Below are 17,755 nucleotides of genomic sequence, written 5' to 3' on the forward strand. Positions count from 1 at the left end.
AAAAGAGCTAACTTAACCAAAGATTTCCACATTTTCTCTGAAAACAGATAAAGGTTAGGTAAAATAGACATGCAATCACATCTGTGTTTGGCTTTGCAACACTTTCTGCAAAGAGGCCAGTAGATTCCTGTAGGATACTATTTCCAAGGGACAGCCAGTAGAAAGATGTATGCTCATTGCTAAATTATCTTTTCAGAAAACACTGAAATTGAAAAAAGAACACATATGAACTCATCCTGTACATTGTGGGAAATGTCTAGTCTTACAAATGGGAATAACCATCAGGTATATGCAGCAAAGAAGAGAAATTCTATGTATGTGCAGTGTTGCTTATTTAATCCTTACAGTGAAAATTAAAAATGTAATATGCCTTCACTTTGGTTTAATTTGATTGTGTAGTCTTACATTGCGTTAATGCCACATGGCTTTGGAGTTTCAGCTAGAGCACATACAGGGGTCAGAATGGTACTTTCCATGTGTTTTGTGTGTTGGTAAGACAGGATAAAACTAGCAGACAGCCACCTAGTTAAAGATCTCCCATCCATTGCTGTAAAGATGCTTGTCTCAATATGCACCAAGCCTTCTAAACTGCTACGTGCATTTCTTTAGTGGATAATTACACAGTGATTTAAGGAAGTGTTGTGATTTAAGTAATGTTTTTTTCCCCCCTGAGGAGAGTATTTTCATGGAGTTTATATTACTGCTGAGACCAAACTCATGTTTTATTTACACTTTCAGTTTTTGATCTTAGGATTCTAAAGCTGACTGACCACAGCTCCTGGAAATAATGATAATGATAATAAAAATAAAATAATAAAATGTGCATTGTTAACAGTACTTCATTCTGTACTGAGATGCTATGAGAAGTCTATGTGGGTTCAATCAATTTCCTTAACAATACTCTGCTTTGGGTCAGAACCTGGTTCTTCTCAAACATATAACATTAATATTTGTATATCTTATTTACTTTTTAGTTTGGAAACAGATGCAGGATGCTGTATAACATGATGAGTCATTTTAAAATAAATATCTTTGTCTGAAAAGATTTGTGTTTTTCTGTAAAAGTGTCTGACTCCTCTACCTGGCTTGAACTTTCACATTCACACCATAAAAGGTGCAGAATCAGATGTTTGTAACCAGAATATGCATCATAAAAGGCAAATACCCTCTATGTCACTATCACAAGCTGTTTAGGAACTGAGTGGCTTTCATTCATTTCATGAACCTTTGGTTGGTGCCACACTATTTCCAGCAATGCCTGCTAAGGAGACAGGAGTATCCCAGAACTTCAAACTAGGGTGCAGAGGAGGGTCTAATTTGTAATCAAAAAATATGAAATCAGATCTCTGACTAATAAGACATTTTGATAACCTTATCTCATTTAGAGAAAAGTTACCAAATTGTAAGCTGAAGATCTTCAGTGGGAGGGAAAAAACTGTTCTTCTAGACAACGACAGCTGCTGTTTCCACACCACAGAGTGATGGTCAGGACACTTCCCTGGAAACCCACCTCCTCAATCTCTGCACAGCTCAAGAAGTGTCATTTGGAAGCACTGGAGAGAAAGATTTTTGCAATCTTGAAGCCATTTGCAGGGAATGTGATGAGAATTGGGACACTGCTTAATGTGGGTCAAGTGCATGAAAATCTGTCATAGAAGATTATAAACTTCCTGGATGTTCCCAGGACATTTTAATAAATCCTAACCAAGTTTTTCATAGCAGTTGCATGGAAGATAAACTAGGTCTTTTTTTTGAGGGGGGGAGGGAGTTGCATCATAATTATGATACATGAACATGTGAAAATGAAGACACAAAACCTTGAAGGATTATGAATATCTTGGCCACAGTCACCTAATCTAGCACATGTTCAGGGCTTTAAAATGCCTTGTAACCATAGAACTGGTGGACTCCAATTATGCTCAAAACAGGGGAATGTAGTTGCACGTCTAAAGCAAAAGTAGAGTCCGGTGATAATTGGATAAGCCCTAAGGAATCATTTGCCATTCTTAGAGGGTATAGCGCTACCTAATGCATCACTGCCACCTTTTTTTCTTTTTCTTTTATTTTTTCCTTTTTTTTTTTTTTTTTTTCTCTCTTTTCCTGGTGCTTTACCACCAAGTCAAGGCCTGGTTGAAAATGTTTAGCTTTTAAGCATTGGCAAGATCACAGCTGGAGGGACTGTTGCTTCTGGCCAATTTATCCATGATTCACAGAGATTAGGCACCACAAGTGCTGAACCATCCGAGCTCTTCAGGCTCCTGCAGCTAACAGCCACCCACCGAGATCTGATTTACGCACTGTACAGGCCTCTGAGCCTTTTACAGGTGAATATTAACATGCATAGGTTTGTTTTTTTAAAAATAAACATATTTTGTTAAGGGCAAAAGATATCAGAAAAAAAAGAGTTTGTAAGATTAAGGCTTTTTTCCTCAATAAATTCTTAAAGAAATTTTTCCCTAAAAAAATATGGAAGCATATTTTTAAATACAAAATCCAAAGTTTCCATTCCACATGAAATATTTACACCTGAGTAATAAACTGGGAAGGATGTGAGGCGTTTTTGTAGTACTGTGTCAACTACAATCACTGAGCAAAGGCCATTATCATGCTGGGTGTTCAGCTATAAATTACCTATACTGTCTACTTTAACCAATCTTCACAGTAAACCAGTGGGAAGTTCATTAGCAGGTCATCAAGAAGGATTCAATGACCAGCTAATGACCAACTGTGACCATTAATGAGGAGCTTTGTAACGCCAGAGCTCAGGGCTCTTTGCAGAGGACCGTGGAGCTCATTTGTTGAAGCAGAGATGGTCACAGCTGCAGGCACATGTAAGTAAGGGGCAAAGGCTGACTCAAGGACAATATTGTGAATTGACAGAGTACTTTGAGCACATCCTGACCTGCCCCCCTGTGAGTGTATGCTGTAGGATGGGCTGGATTTTTCCAGAGAAGTACATCTTTGAAGTGAGTGGTGGGAGGATGCAGAGTTTGGGATGCAGAGAAGGTGCTCTGCATGGGAACTCTGTTTTTAAGCAGTCTGTATATTTTTAAAAAGCATGTAAAATTCACGTAAATAAAAAAAGGTTCTTCATATTTAAGCTAATGTAAAAAAAAACAGCCTGTCTGCCAATTAATGGAAATCATTCACAGTTAACACTAAACCCTAAATCTCTCCCTGTGTTTTCTATGCTGAGAAAAACTATAGAATTGGATTGAAACTGTAAAAGTTTGATGAATGGATATGTGATGTTTTTAATGCCATTAATTTAAATTTTCCTGTAAATGCTGGATTATTACAGTTTTATAGTCTATCTTTGAAGGAATTTAAATGCACATTTTAAACTTACAGCAAGGGAAATCTATCTCTCTCTGTCCCCTTTGCTACAAGACATTGCAAATTCTTGAGAATGTTGTCTCAAGTCCTGGGTAAACTGCTATTTTTTATGCATCCTGAAAAAGTCCAGAGGTATTAGATTACAATTATTAAGTGAAACTGATAGTGCTGGGGTTTTTATTACACTTTCCCCTGCCTCCCAAAAAAACACCCTCAAGAAAGGAAAAAGAAAAAACTGACACTTTTGACTTCTCACTATAATTCTCATTTTTTACTGTGAAATAATGCATTAAAGACATGTCAGAGAACACCCAAAAAGTAAGCTTCAACTGCATATTTCTCCATCACCTTTAACTCTGAAGATGAATATGCTCATACTATATTGAGTTGATTTTTGTAAAACCTGGAATATATAGCACTACATGTTCCTGCTGCTCACTGTGATAAAGTTGTGCTGTCAACTCCAGCCAACTGGGTTCAAGTTAAATTAATCTCTTTGCCATCTAAACTGAAAACAATTTTTGTGGCACAGTATACTTTCAAGTAGAGCAGAATGCAAGGAGGGACCACAACAAAATGAACTTCCTTGAAACCAGCTAATCCCTTCAGCAGAGGAACACACTGGGTTTGTGCCCGTTTTCTCTTAATTGGCAGCGTTTGGGGCACTCTGCAAACTACTGCTATGGGAGCTTATGTCCAGGAGAGGGCAGTGTCTAACTTCGAAAGCTTTTAATAAAAATTAAAAAAAAGAAAAAGAAAAAAGAGTAAATACCTAGTGTATAAGCTCTAATTTAAAACATCAGCCCCCTATGATCCTGATAGTTGTAATTAGCAAATAGTGAGTGTTTTGTGATTAATGAAATGTCATTTTGTATGGGCAGTTTAAATCACGCTTGTGCCATTAGTCAGGCAAGTTAGTATATGCTGTGATGGCACCCGTTCTAGCTTTTGATTTGTCAGATTCTTTAGTGAAGGGCAACCATTTTTGTTGGAAGCAATGCTAATTATCAGACAACTTCTGCAACCTCTTTTTAGAAGAAACCTCAAAAATATATTACGGAAATGAAGCGCTGAGAGTCATACTCAGCACCTAGTAATACGGAGTGCCGAGAGGGTGGAAATGTTAAGTGTACAGAAATATAGGAATTTCTTTCACTGTACAATGTAAACTATTCATAAAACTCATGCACAGACATATGTATACCATTTATTTTTAATGTTAACACTTCAAAATGTAATTATAAAAGGCTAAGGCAGACACAAACAAAATCTCTTGCACAAGAATTTCATACTATTCTTTATATTCATATTAGAGGAAAAGTACTGAGAAAATATCAGTCTTCCAAGAGGAGGGATGCAAAAGCTGTTAAATTCCTAGTTGTGATGTATAGGTGGCAATTTCTTACAAAGTCAGTGACCCACTTGTTTTGCCAATGTCAACTGCCAAGCCCAGCAGGCAAGTGGGTAGAAGCCGCTCATGTTTTCAGATAAGTCTCACATCCTAGGACAGTTCTTGAAAGCCTTCCTTTAAATATGAATAAGGAAAAAGAAAAAAAAAATTAAAAAAGAAAAGAAAACTAAGGTACCATAGAGTTTTTACTCATGAGCCTTGATCATATTCTACGGAACTGTTAAGTCTTCCCTCAGAGTAAGATGAACTTCAGAGATTCCTCATTTCCTTCCTTGCCTGTACAAAGCCTCACCTACTGCTCTGCTGCCCTCCAGTTTACATGTAGATTTCCAAATCTTGATACCTTGTTCTCTCTTACCAGATCACAACTGTCCTGCTGTACATTTCATACAGCAGGTTAGGCCAAATTAAACAAACAAATAAATAATGCTGTTTTCTGAAACATGACTGCAAGATGGGAACTGCTAAATTCTAGTCTTGTCACTGAGCAGTGTGTTCTGCAGTCTTTGGCAAGGCATAAGGTCTTGCATCCATACAATTGTGAAGACACAATGTGCAAATTCTCTCTGCTTTGGATTCAGTGGATGTAGGTTTGAAAGGGCTGGGTATTATCATTTCACTAAATATTATCATGCAAGTGTCATGCAAAGCGGCTGAATGCAATTACACAGCTATATCTCTTCCTTAATAGACTTGTCTGTATTTTGCTATGCTGCAGAGCAGAATGGTGGTTGCATGGGACTCTGAATTAAATATTTAATAAGCTCTTCAGGCCATAAATGTGTAAATTTAGAGTACACATAGCCATTCCTCAAAAAAAAAAAAAAAACCCACACAAAAAAAAACCAAAAAACACACCAAAAAAACCCAAACACATGAGCTGAAGGTTTGCCACAAGATCAAAGGCAGATTGCAGCTTTTGAACTTTCTCTGAATTTATAGCTATCACTATTTATTGGAAAGGTTAAAAGATCACTTTTTTGAATTCCTGAATTTTTTTAAATTGGAAAAAAAGCCTAAATATTGTTCATTAGGTTTCACTTTGTGTTTTTGTTTGGTTGTTTGTTTTTTGCTTGTTATGGGTTTTTTGTTTGGTTGGTTGTTGGCTTTTTTTTTTAAATTTAGAAACTAGCCCATGTTCACTACAGAGCTAAACTTACTAGACTACTTATAGTCATCCACTGCCATATGAAAAGGTCTTTACCCCATAAGGCTTCCAACTGCTGAATTACAGTTCAACAGCAGAATACTCACTGGATGTGCTTGTACGTTGCTGCTGACACGTTCCCTGCCATCAGCCCTGAGATATCCGAGGCTGCAACACTCAATAAGGTGCTGCACAGAAACATACATGGTAAGGTCCAAGATTAACCGAGATTATTAAAAAATTTGGTGGACTGCTTTATAGCTTGTGAAGGAAAACAAACCCAAATCCTTTCTGCTTTGGATGGACTCTTTAGCATCAGGACTGTCAGAGAGTCAATGAAGACAGACACCACCATAGCAGACTGCAGAAAGAGAAGTAATATGTATGGGACTTTGGGCTCGAAATGCCCAGAACATGTCCCAGGTATGTACATTGTTAAACTAACCTTCATTTCACAAGAGGTGACAAAACCCCTGAACCAATAATCTTGATTTTCCTAACAGCAGGCCTCTCTTCTTGATAGATGGTAATGTCAGGCTGATAAATTAGTTGTTCAGCAAGTATTTTTCATTCCTTCCTCTTCAGAAGTAGAGGCTGGAGTGGGAGACAACAGCTATCACAAGCACAAAGCAAGAGTTGCTAAAGAAAAGGAAAAATCACTGCAATCGTTTTACAAGCTTGACTTAACTTTTACTCTGGAAACTCATATTTTATCTTTTTTTTTTTTTTAGATTAATGCATTTCTCAAACATATTTTTTCTGTGCTTTCTGTGTCAGAGCGAAAAATAATTTTGACTTTTTAAATGCTTAGCTGCTTTTAGATAGAAGTCACAAGAAAATAACCTAGGTAATGAAATATCACCAACGGGAAAAAAAAAAATGAGGTGTCTCTAAATGTCAGACTTCACATGCTTTTCAGCTCTTACAGGCTTATGACTTGGGAGCTTTAAATCTTTCCACACCATGCATAGCTTACTATTCTGTGTTTTGTTTCTTGATTCTTTTTCAACCATACTGCCTTTGACTGAGGTGCTGTGGCTTTTGGATTTTAATGGTGCTACACAGTAAGAAAACAAGCTCAGCTAGCAGCCTGAAGTTTCCTTTGCATAAAAAAGTCCCAGAAGGGCTCCCACGAGGTGTCCCATTGGGGAGACCAGGTCTCTCTCTGTCATGCATCCATGGGTGCCCCTGCCCCTTCGCAGTCTCTGACCACGAGAATGGCCTTTTGCAGCTTTAGCTTTTTGAAATCCTGCTCTGGGGCAGGTATTGGGAAACTCCTAGAAAAGAAGGAGGGGTTTCTTGTTTATTGTTTCACATTTCAGAGAGGTTAGAATAGCCAAAATAAAAACCAATGTATGTGTCTCTGGTAAAGAATATTTATTGAGAAGAAATACTATAAGAACTGTAACCTCCTGGAGTTTTGTAGATGACTCTGGGTCTCAAGAAACTATAAAGCTGGAATAATGTCTCTGTTAGTTAAGGAAGACAGTCTCAAGCCACTACAGCTCTCACAGAATTTTCCTCGCCATACAAAACCCAGTGGCAAATCATCAGGAGACTGAAAGTGGGACTTATGCAGCTCTTCTCAGTTAGAATGCAGCTGTCGCTAGACTTGTTTTGGTAAGGACTTACTTGAGCGTAGTGATAAATCCAGTCCACCCATGACTACTACAGCAGTAATTTTCTAATATAGCACTTTTTCAACAGTTCAACTTCCTTTTCGCTTTACCTTTTTTTTTTTTTTAACGTGAATAGTGTTTGCCCAGCAGACAAACATTCAAATCTCTTGCCATGTAGCTTGTGTTACGAATCCTGTTTTCTTGTTTATTCTGGATAGAATGTAGTGGGTTTGCTTTGCTCTCTTGTGGATGCTAGTCCATGTCAAAAAACCCTGCATATAAATCATGGCAACCAGCTGCAGCCCCAGTACTTCTCACACCCTCCCTCTCAGGTGTACTGCACAACACTCTCCATACAAGGGGAATGCAGACTGTGTCCTGGATTCTAGATAATGATAAATAACACACTTTTCCAAAAGAGGTTGACTCCAGGGAGCTGTAGCAAACAACTTACTGTGTCAGATCACACCTAAATGAAAATAGCAATAATTTTTAGGAATAGATTTGGTAATCCAGTTTACAAACAAATTCTCAAGTCTTCACCCTCTTTGCAGTTGTTTCAGCCTGTAACTGTTCAGCCAGTAGATTTCTTCTGACATAGCACTTAATGAACAGCATTAGAAAATGTTTTACTATAAGGTCTCATAATACCTGCTCTTTGACTGCTTTGGAAAAAAGGAATGTAGTGTTTGTGTAGTCATTAGATAATTTGACTACACATAGCAAATTCTCAGCTTTGGAGACACACATATACATTAAATAATAATTTGTGGTTTTATTTTCCATTGTTTAGCCTGACTGCTCTTTTAGTCCCTTTGCTCTTCATGACCAAGCCTACCATGGATTGACTAGGTTGCAGGGGAATTATATGGGCAAAGAAGGATTCTGAAAAATACTGTAGAGATGGGCTGCATATGGAAGATTTCAGGCACAGAGCCCCCTACATCTGCTAGGTGGGTATTAAGGAGATTGAGACTACAAATAACACACAATGAATAATTAAACACTATATCATCTTCTGGTAGTATTTCCTCTTCCACACACACAAGAAACATTAGCTGTTGTAAGATTTTCATTAACTAACCAGTTCTGTCAGATCATACAATATGATGGGAGATATCATTTGGAAAAGGACCAGGCTAGTTTGGCAAGCATGTGGATGGGGAAAACTTCCATTCCCATAAAGCAATGTGGCACAACAGGATAAATACAATTGAAATAAACCACATCTATTACATAAATCAAAACATTTCAATTCAGTTCAAAACAATGCGAAACCTCTTCTCTGTTTAAATTTTCACTAGGAAAGCCATTAAGCACCACAGAAAACTGGAGCCCGGATGAACTGAACCTGTTCAATACTAATAAAGCCTATGAGAGTAGGAATGTATTTCATGCTTATTCACACTGTGTTTTTCTATTTAAACAAATGAATAAAAAAGAATTATATATGTATAGTACAAATGTGCTTCTGCTTTAAATTGTAGTGTGCCTACCTTATGTCATGAAGATATTGCAATGGACAGAGAAAATACTAATTCTTAGTACATCCTCAGAAACAGCTGATGTTTGCCATTTAATTATCACATGGACTAATATTTGTTTATATAATTTTGAAGTCCTAACACATCAAACATTTCTACTGCTCAAAAATGTGAACTTGTGCTGCTTCTAACATCACGGGGTTTTCAATTTTTTTTTGCTGTAGTCATTACACCATGTACTCTTTCTAGTTCTCTTGCATGTGTAAGTTAGTCCACTGCTCTCCAAAGAAACCCCTGAAACAAAATCCATGAAAATAAAACTCTTTCATCCACAAAGATGCAAATGAAGACACTTGTTTGCTTGTCCGTGACAAATATGCCATACTCTCGGACCACACACGTGCTGGGATCTACTGCTATTGATCAGCTTCCTTCCCACATGAAATGCAGACAGGCTTTTTTGGCATATACCTCTACATAACTGCATGTTGACAGACAATGCCTAGTGAGGGCAGCTGCACAAATGCCACCAATGGAATAAAAAGAATCCAGCGTGCTATCTGAGTTCAAAGGAAAGAAAAAAAAATGTAGAGAAATGGGGCCAAGCTTGAATTCTTGATGCTGTACTCTGCTTTCTGACCTCTAGGCATGTGAGTGGAGTAGAGGATCTGTATTATAACCGGAATTCCCACAGGAAAAAAAAGATGGGTCTGTCTGAAAGCAGGATTCCTGTCACATGATCCCAGGCCACAGAGCACCTCCTCTCTCCACTCCTTACTCTACATGAGAGCTTCTGCTCCACAGCATGGCCTGCCCACTGTCCCCAGACCCAGAAATGTGTCTTCTCTCACTCTGGTTTTGGGATGGGTGAAGAGATGTCATCTCCAACCCCCTCCACAGATAGTAGCTGTTCCTGCACCACATGGCCAAGAATGGGAGCATGGTTCCTGTACTTCTAAATAACACCTGTTCGAGGGCTGGCTTTACCTTGGCTGTCACTCTTTAACAGGAAAATGGCCTGGCTGGGCTGTACGTACAAGAGGAAGAAGCAGAGCCTGATGTTCCCATCTGTGTTTGAAGTAGCTGTAGTCCTGGGCATCATAAAATGTGAGTCTTCCAAATCAACTTCCTTCTCAAGAACAATTAATCATGAAATTACTTTGGTTTCTCGCACATATGTGTAAAGAGGAGATGTTCTTGGGTACTGGAAAGTCTGGACAACAGCAAGGCTTAAATGCTTTATATTCTTGCAGCAGCCACAGGGGCCTCATTTCTCTAGTCCATCTTCATTCCCCTTTAGTTGTAATTTTCATAGTTGCACTATACAGGGTCCTGCCAGCAAAACTCCTGAGAGATCTTGTATCGGAAGCCAAAACCTGGGGTCAGCAAGCAGGCTATCAATCCTCATTACTAGCATAATTGTGAATTTCCTGATCAATTTACACAACTTACTGTCCTCCTGCTGCACACCCAGTAATACTGTAATTTTTGTTTTAATTTTCTAAGTGATTTGAGAGGCACAGGAGTCATGGCATTTCTTAAAAGCAGAAGAAAGTGAAGGAAAATTTCACCTTGCTCCATTCAAACTCCAAGAATACAAAATGTTGTCTACAATCTCGTTTGCATTTTTAAAAAGTTTTTGCAGGTCTCATAGAAAGGATTAAAGCAGAGTTTGAGTGACAATAGAAATATAAGGTATGACAGCTGCTGGTTACAGGAATAGAGACAAATCTTCATTATGCAATATTTATTATATAAACTGTGCAAGGAAGGTGGTGGCAAGTTGGTGTCTTTCACAGCACAGCTCTCTGCAGAGGTGCATGGTGACACCCTGAGCAGCAGCCCCACTGCGCATCCAGTCCTCTGACCCTCCAGAGTTGAGGCTGCCAGTCATCCCCAACTACATGATGGCTTTTAAATGTGGACACCTGTCCACAAGGCACCAGGGGAAGTTTGCAAAATCACTTTCCATTTGTGACTTGGAGCTTGAATTTTAATCCAGATCTGGGGAAAAAGAAGAGGGTGTGTTAACCCTTGCACTACCTAGCCCATCATCAGGTCTAAAGAATACCATTGCAGCTATAGGCTTTGATTTTTATTGATGCAATAACTTGTAAGTAATAAAACAATTATGCATTTTAGAACGTGTTTAATACAGTGTTTACTTTCAGACCCTCAGCATCTAAATGGCATCCTTTTAAAATGTGTTATACCAGCAGACATATGAAAATGAGTATTTTTTATAAAACAGTCCAAAATGAATGGCCGTAGGCATTAAGTATTGCATGATTAGATATCCAGCCAGTTTCCTAAATGTATAGTGTACGCTCTCATTGGAGTTTAAATCCACACTGAAATGAAGTCATATGGATTATCTGAAGTGAGAATAGTGTGTGGGAGAAAACCACCTTAAAATCCTCCTTTTTTTTTTTTTTAATGTTAATTTGGGATCACTAAAAGATGGAAATGTATTGGTAGGATGAAAAACAGCGATACTATGATATAGGGTGGATGATCCTGTAGCTTTTCTAATATTTCCTCTGAGTCAGTCTCTAAAACTAGTAGATGTGTTGATGAGTGTGAGAGAAAAGCTAACTCAATTGGAACAGTAGTAACTTTTAAATGTCCTGCCTAATTGTATCTCCTTATACTACAACGAAGGATTCTTGTAAAAGCTCTTTCCATTTGTATTGCTTAGGTCGGTAGTGTGTGGAAGAAGCAGCTGGGAAGCAAAAAAGGTCATTGCCATTGAGATTAGGATTTGATCTCTTCAAGGGCATGTATAGGGAAAGCTGGATGATGGCAATGAGAAGATATGCTCTTAGAGGTGGGCTGCTGGCACCAGCCCAGTGACACTGCAGTAGCCAACAAGCAGCAGCCATCAAAAGGCTGAACTAAAAGAGGAAGATGTTGCTTTTTCTCCACTAAATAAAATCCCAACACTCCTGTTGCCCCGTGTTTCCACAGTCACCCTTTACCATGCCATCCCCTCCTCTGCATCCTGAGGGATCTCCTGCAATTGCCAGCAACTCCCTGCCTGTAGACAACTCCAGGACTAGACCTCCGGCACCCAGATCAGGTGAGAGGCAGTATGAACATGTTAATATGGAGATCCATCTTACGACTGGAATGCTGGAAAACGTTAGGCCTCTAACAGAAAAGTTCAACAAATATTATGAAATTACTTTGCCTGAGGAGCGATGAGGAAAAATAAATAAATAAATCAAGCAAAACACTGCAAAAGTGTTGTGGGAGAAGTGGCTGACATCAGCCACTTTTCTTCATCCAACAGAAAGATTCTTCTGTTGTAAGTTTAAGAGTGGCGTTGCAAATAAGAACTACATAAGAGTAGCAGTTTGCCATCCTGAATAAAATGAATCATTCCTAACATGATTAGCACATGTTACATATTAGAATCAAACTGAAATGCAAGTTTGAAAAGAGCATTTGTCGAAAAGGCAGGAGAAAAAGGTTGACATGACATTTTCTGCATAAATGAAGACTTTGAAGAAAAAAACCCTGCTTTTTATGTTCATTTTTAATATATTTCTATTTAAAAAAAAAGGTCTTAGTTACTCAAATGTCACTTTTATGAATAAAAACTTGTCTTGGTGACATAGGAGATATTGAAGATGAGCTGTTGTTTGTGTAAAGAGCTGCAAACCCCCAGATTTTTACTAAGAAAGACAAAGAATGTGGAGTTGCTAACCCACCCTCTCACTAAGTGGGAACATGAAAAGCTCCAACAGATTACTTGAATTTATCAAGGCAAATTGCTAGAATGGTTAGACATGAGTAAAAACATACGTCCCATGGAATTTTTCCAGTTTTATTTATGAACTAACCATAAATGAATGATTGTTAGACTGGACACACTGGGTTCAATATAATTAAGTTTCCATAGTTCAGACAGTGGGATGGAAAAGCAGAAGTTTCCAGGAGACAAGATTTCTGATAAAACACCCTTGCCATTCTGTTTTCTTGGATTTTTTTTTTTTTTTTCCCCTGTCTGTTAGTTTATTTAATTTGAACAGATCAGCATCTCAGAGCTGTCAGCCCAGGATAGTCTGAAGAGCAAGGCTGGCCTGCTAAGCCAATATTCTGGTATCTCTCCCAGGACTTGCAGGCTTTGAATTCAAGTGCTGCAGGAGAAAGCTTGGAAACCCTGTTGGACCTTGGCCTACCTATGTTCTCAAAGACTTAAAACTCTCTGCTAATGAGAGTAACTTATTTGGGGCTGGGGATTCTAAGGCTTTACTGCTAGCAAGCTTCACATCAATGATCTTGGAAACTCTTGGATGTCTTTCTGCCTGGAAGTGTGGACCTCGGAAGTCCAACTCAAGCCTCTTGAAGCTGCAGCTTCTAGGCTGCCTCCCTGTTGACCATCTCAAGACCAGAGAGGCGGCAAGATCCCTGGCACACCATTCATGTTGGACAGTAAGGCTGTTCTAACTGTAGCCCACAGGGAAGTCAGACTTCCAGCTTTACTCATCAGGTATGAAAGGCCCCACATGACTCTCAGTTTTCAAGACTAGGGAACTGTAAGCCTGGGGATCTTCACTGACTTGCCATAAATCTAAGATAGTCAATTTGTCAAAATACTGTGAAGCTTGCTTGTTCTGACTGAAACCGTCTTTTACCAAAAATTTCTGACTTGACATTCAGTTGCAGTTCTAGCTCTCCTACCTGTGCTCTGTACGACTTTGGGACACTTACTGACATTTTCTATTCTAATTTATCTGCCATCATGCTCAAATAAATTTGTCCTCCAATCCTCTGTTTTGTTTAATTAAACTGCAAAGGCAGCAAGTCAACGAGCTTTCACAATCCAGACTCTCCAGCATCAGCTGAATGAATGAGTACACCTGGGTACATTACATAGTGAAAAAATATCCAGATATAATAGCTAAAGGCCTAAAAGCAATACAGTTCTAAAATGCTGTATTGGATCATCTGTACTGCTTCTGTACTAGAGGTTACTCATTCTGGACCACATTGGTTATATAATTGTAGGATGTGTTGTGTACTGTAGATCTCTCATTACTATGTCCACTGTACAAACCAGATTAAAATTACAACGGATCCTTCCTCTGGTGGAGGCCAGTAAATGTTGCTGTGATAACAAGTATTGCTAGCTGTATTTGTGACTGTTCATTTCTTCATTCACTATTTCTTCATCTGTTCCTCAAAGAGGTTGCTTGTTTTTGGCAGGCTACATAAACAAGTGTGAAGAAAGGGGAAGATTTATTAATGCATTTATATAAAGGGTGTCAAGTTTAATTCAGTATAATCTGTAGGGCAAAATTACTTTCAGTTTATTAGGAAAAAATAAATAAAGCTTGGATGGTTAGATACTGGCAAGGGCTATAAAGAAATTGCTCATGAAACCTTTGCAAAAAGCACCCTGTTATCACTCCAGTCTAAGCTACACTTCTGCAATGAGGAAACTGCTTAACACACTGTAAGCTACAAGATGACTCATATAGTTCAAATTAAGCATTTACATAACTGTTTATAGGCTGGGGGTGTTGGATCATAAGCCTCATGGAGGAAGATAATAATTTCTCTCATGCTTATTACACACCTAAAACTTCACTCCTTTTCCAGAAATTTTCCTGCTTCTAGTAGGAATATCTTTGCAATGTTTGTTACAACATCCTAGATATCTTTTCACTCCCTTTTCTTTTCACTGTTGAGTTGTGGCAAATACAGTGCTTTCTGGATGCATTTGTTCTATAAAGAAAGGTACAAGTAAAACAGAAAAAGGCAAAGTAGTAAAGATAAAAATCAGGGAAAACATTTTGTAATTTAAATTGTCATATTAGAGAAGGATTTATAAGTGGAAGAAAAATGTTTGCTGGTACCTACTTTGTTAATCTTATAAAGATACTCCATGTCATTAACCTATAATAAAGATGAAATTCAACTGCATATGATCTAGAAATAGTTGTATGTTCTTGCATGGTTGATCATATGCTATTTAATGGTCAAGGTACTATTACTTCAAAAGATTCCATGTTTTTTCAGTCAATATGTGTGTAAGTCTTTCAAAATACACCCTAAATCATAATTACTCTTGTGAGAAGTATAATAATAGGGATGAATTTGGACCCTAACAGTATAGTCTGATGAGTTTTTAGTGGTTAGAGATGACGTGTGCTAGAAGATGCAGGTGTGAAGAAACTGAAACATTCATCATGAAGTTAAAACAAACACTTGTCCTGCTCACCCCTAATTGCAATAGTTCTCACTTCTATGTGTACCACATATATTGATTTCCTTTTTGCTATTTTTGCAATCCAATGGGAAAACATGGAACTTCAAATTAAATAAACTTGGACCTGTTTACTTTTACAAAAGGGTTTGTTTCACCTCTACGTTTATGGATAGAATTTTCTTTTCCTATACTTTGTTCATATTGACCATCTAAGGTAGTCTACAGTGCTGCTAAATAGCACAACAACTTTTCTGATGCAAATGGCTGGCTTCATGTTTTCTGCCCAGCAGAACATAATTAATACACTTTTATGATTGCTAGCATGAGGAGAAACCAATTGCTGAAATACTGCCCAGACTGACAGCAAAACTCCTGTTCTAGTCTGGGATTTCACCCACTGTCTTCACATCACTGCAGCATTTTGCTCAGTAACATGCCATCTGTTGATGGCTGGCAAAATAACCCTCATCATTACTACTGCCCAGCTCAACAGCTGTAGTAGTGTAATGAAATATAAAACCATTTAAGGCTTCTATTTCTGTGAGATAAATGTATGAGGACACTCCATATTATTCCTTCCATGCAAAAGCGTATAATCTTGGATTGTTTTATTACCAGTGAACAGCAGGCAAATGGAATTTGGGTATTTATGTGGACTAAAAAGACGGGGTTTAGTCAATTTTTCATGCATGGGTCACTGAACAATTTTCACTGCTCACAACAGTTACTGATGTGGTTCTTGTATTTCTGGCTCATGTTATCAAGGAGAGTCCTGTCAAATGCTGCTTCTCTTCCAATCCCAAATGTGTTTATGAAGTCCACACAAAAAAAGAGTGTAGTGAACTGAGAAGAAAATCACAATAGCTCCTTTGAGAGCTGAGGTGAAAGGTTAAATCTTAGTCAGCTGGAGAAAGTGACTAATTGTGAGGAAAGAACAACAAAATCAACCCATACCTTGCAAGAAATGATTTTATTTCTGGTGTTAGGGGATGAACACTTACTGTTAATACAAAAGATAGTCATGGAAACGTGGTGGCTGCAGCAGAGACCTTTCAGACTACTGAGTCCACATCCTTAGTGCTGGATATAGTTTTCGTTCTTCTAACTTACTTAGTAGATATTAAACTGATGTTTTACTGGAGCTTAGCCAAAAGACCAGCAAGAAAGTTGCATAATTATGTGATGAGAGATTTGGACAGAAGCCAAGATAAATGCTTTTGGATTAAACACTTGATATTTAGTTTTTGTTCACTATAATGCTTTAAAATTCTCTGTAATGTATGCCCTTTATTGGTAGATTGAAATATATTCCCTTCAGGACAATATTGGAGGGAATATTTGCCCTCATGAAGTAAATACTTATTCTCAATTGCTTCTCAGCTGCCTGATAGCACAGTTGTGATAATCGTTCCTTTGCCAGTAATCTCCATGGTTTGCCTGGATTCAAGCTATATATTCTTGCAATATGGGTATGGGTAATAATTCAGTTTTAAGATTAATTCTTTCTTCCTCTTCTTCTGAATTCACAGATAACATAAGGTTTCTACACGTTAAAGATGCGGTAAGAAAATCCTTTGGGTTTTTATGCATAAAAATGAGGACTATCCAGAGACTATAACATAATGGGAATTGACCTATTTAGTAATGCTTCCTAACTAATTCTTATCCTCCTAAGAAAGGCATCTTAAGTGAATTAAAAGGTTCATGTATATAAATTGCCTGAAACTATTCAAGGATGATGATAAAAATATGAAAAAAAAATTGTAATTCTGTTGGTAGAGAGAGGAACTTCTTTATACATGGGAAAGACTGGAATTGGTAGAAGCAAGAAACACCTACTATTCATATAAAGTAAGACTACAGGTTCATTCACAAACAGAGACAGGCAAGGTCTGTCCAGATGTTAAGCCTTAGCTCTCATTCAGAATAGTGTCAGTTCCAGTTACTCAGGAAACTGCAAAGAACAAAATTGCCGGTAATAGACCATATAGACCATGACTATGCCTCCTTCTTCAGATGTACATAAAGCTTTTATTCAATTCATTTTGCCTTGGCTAAGGCAATGTGGTTTTGGTGTTGTTTTGTTTGTTTGTTTGTTGGTTTTGTGGGTTGTTGTTGTTGTTGTTTGGTTGGGGTTTTTTGTCTCTTTTTTCATAAATATCTAATTTTAGAAAAGAAAGGAAGAAAGATGTAAAATTATTTGTGAACTCAGATGGGTTTTGGCTGGCAGACTAAAGAAAGGTAGAAAATATCAATAGAGTTCTTTTGACATTTTCAAATAATCCTTGTCAATATTTCTTATTCTAATTTATTTTATTTTTACTCTGATGAAGGAAAGATTTTTCAAAGGGGATTAAAAAACTGGAAGGGAAATGCAACTTATTGTTTTGTGATAAAAGAGATGGCTACTCCAAAATGAAATACTGCGTGGTGTCATTGTTGCACCAAATACTCCTGAAGAGATTATTTCATTTCAAACCTAAAAATTGCACTCTTATTTCTTGTCCAAATATTTACCCTTCATGGATTCAAATAATGAGG

The 17,755-nt window shown here is 37.8% G+C and overlaps 1 protein-coding gene across 3 annotated transcripts in view; it reads right to left on the bottom strand.

Moving 5' to 3' along the window:
* Positions 1-17,755, bottom strand: part of IL1RAPL1 (interleukin 1 receptor accessory protein like 1) — a 742,036-nt gene that overhangs the window by 39,706 nt on the left and 684,575 nt on the right. The window lies entirely within an intron of this gene.

The sequence above is a fragment of the Columba livia genome, chromosome 1 (assembly GCF_036013475.1).
Source record: "Columba livia isolate bColLiv1 breed racing homer chromosome 1, bColLiv1.pat.W.v2, whole genome shotgun sequence".
NCBI lineage: Eukaryota > Metazoa > Chordata > Aves > Columbiformes > Columbidae > Columba > Columba livia.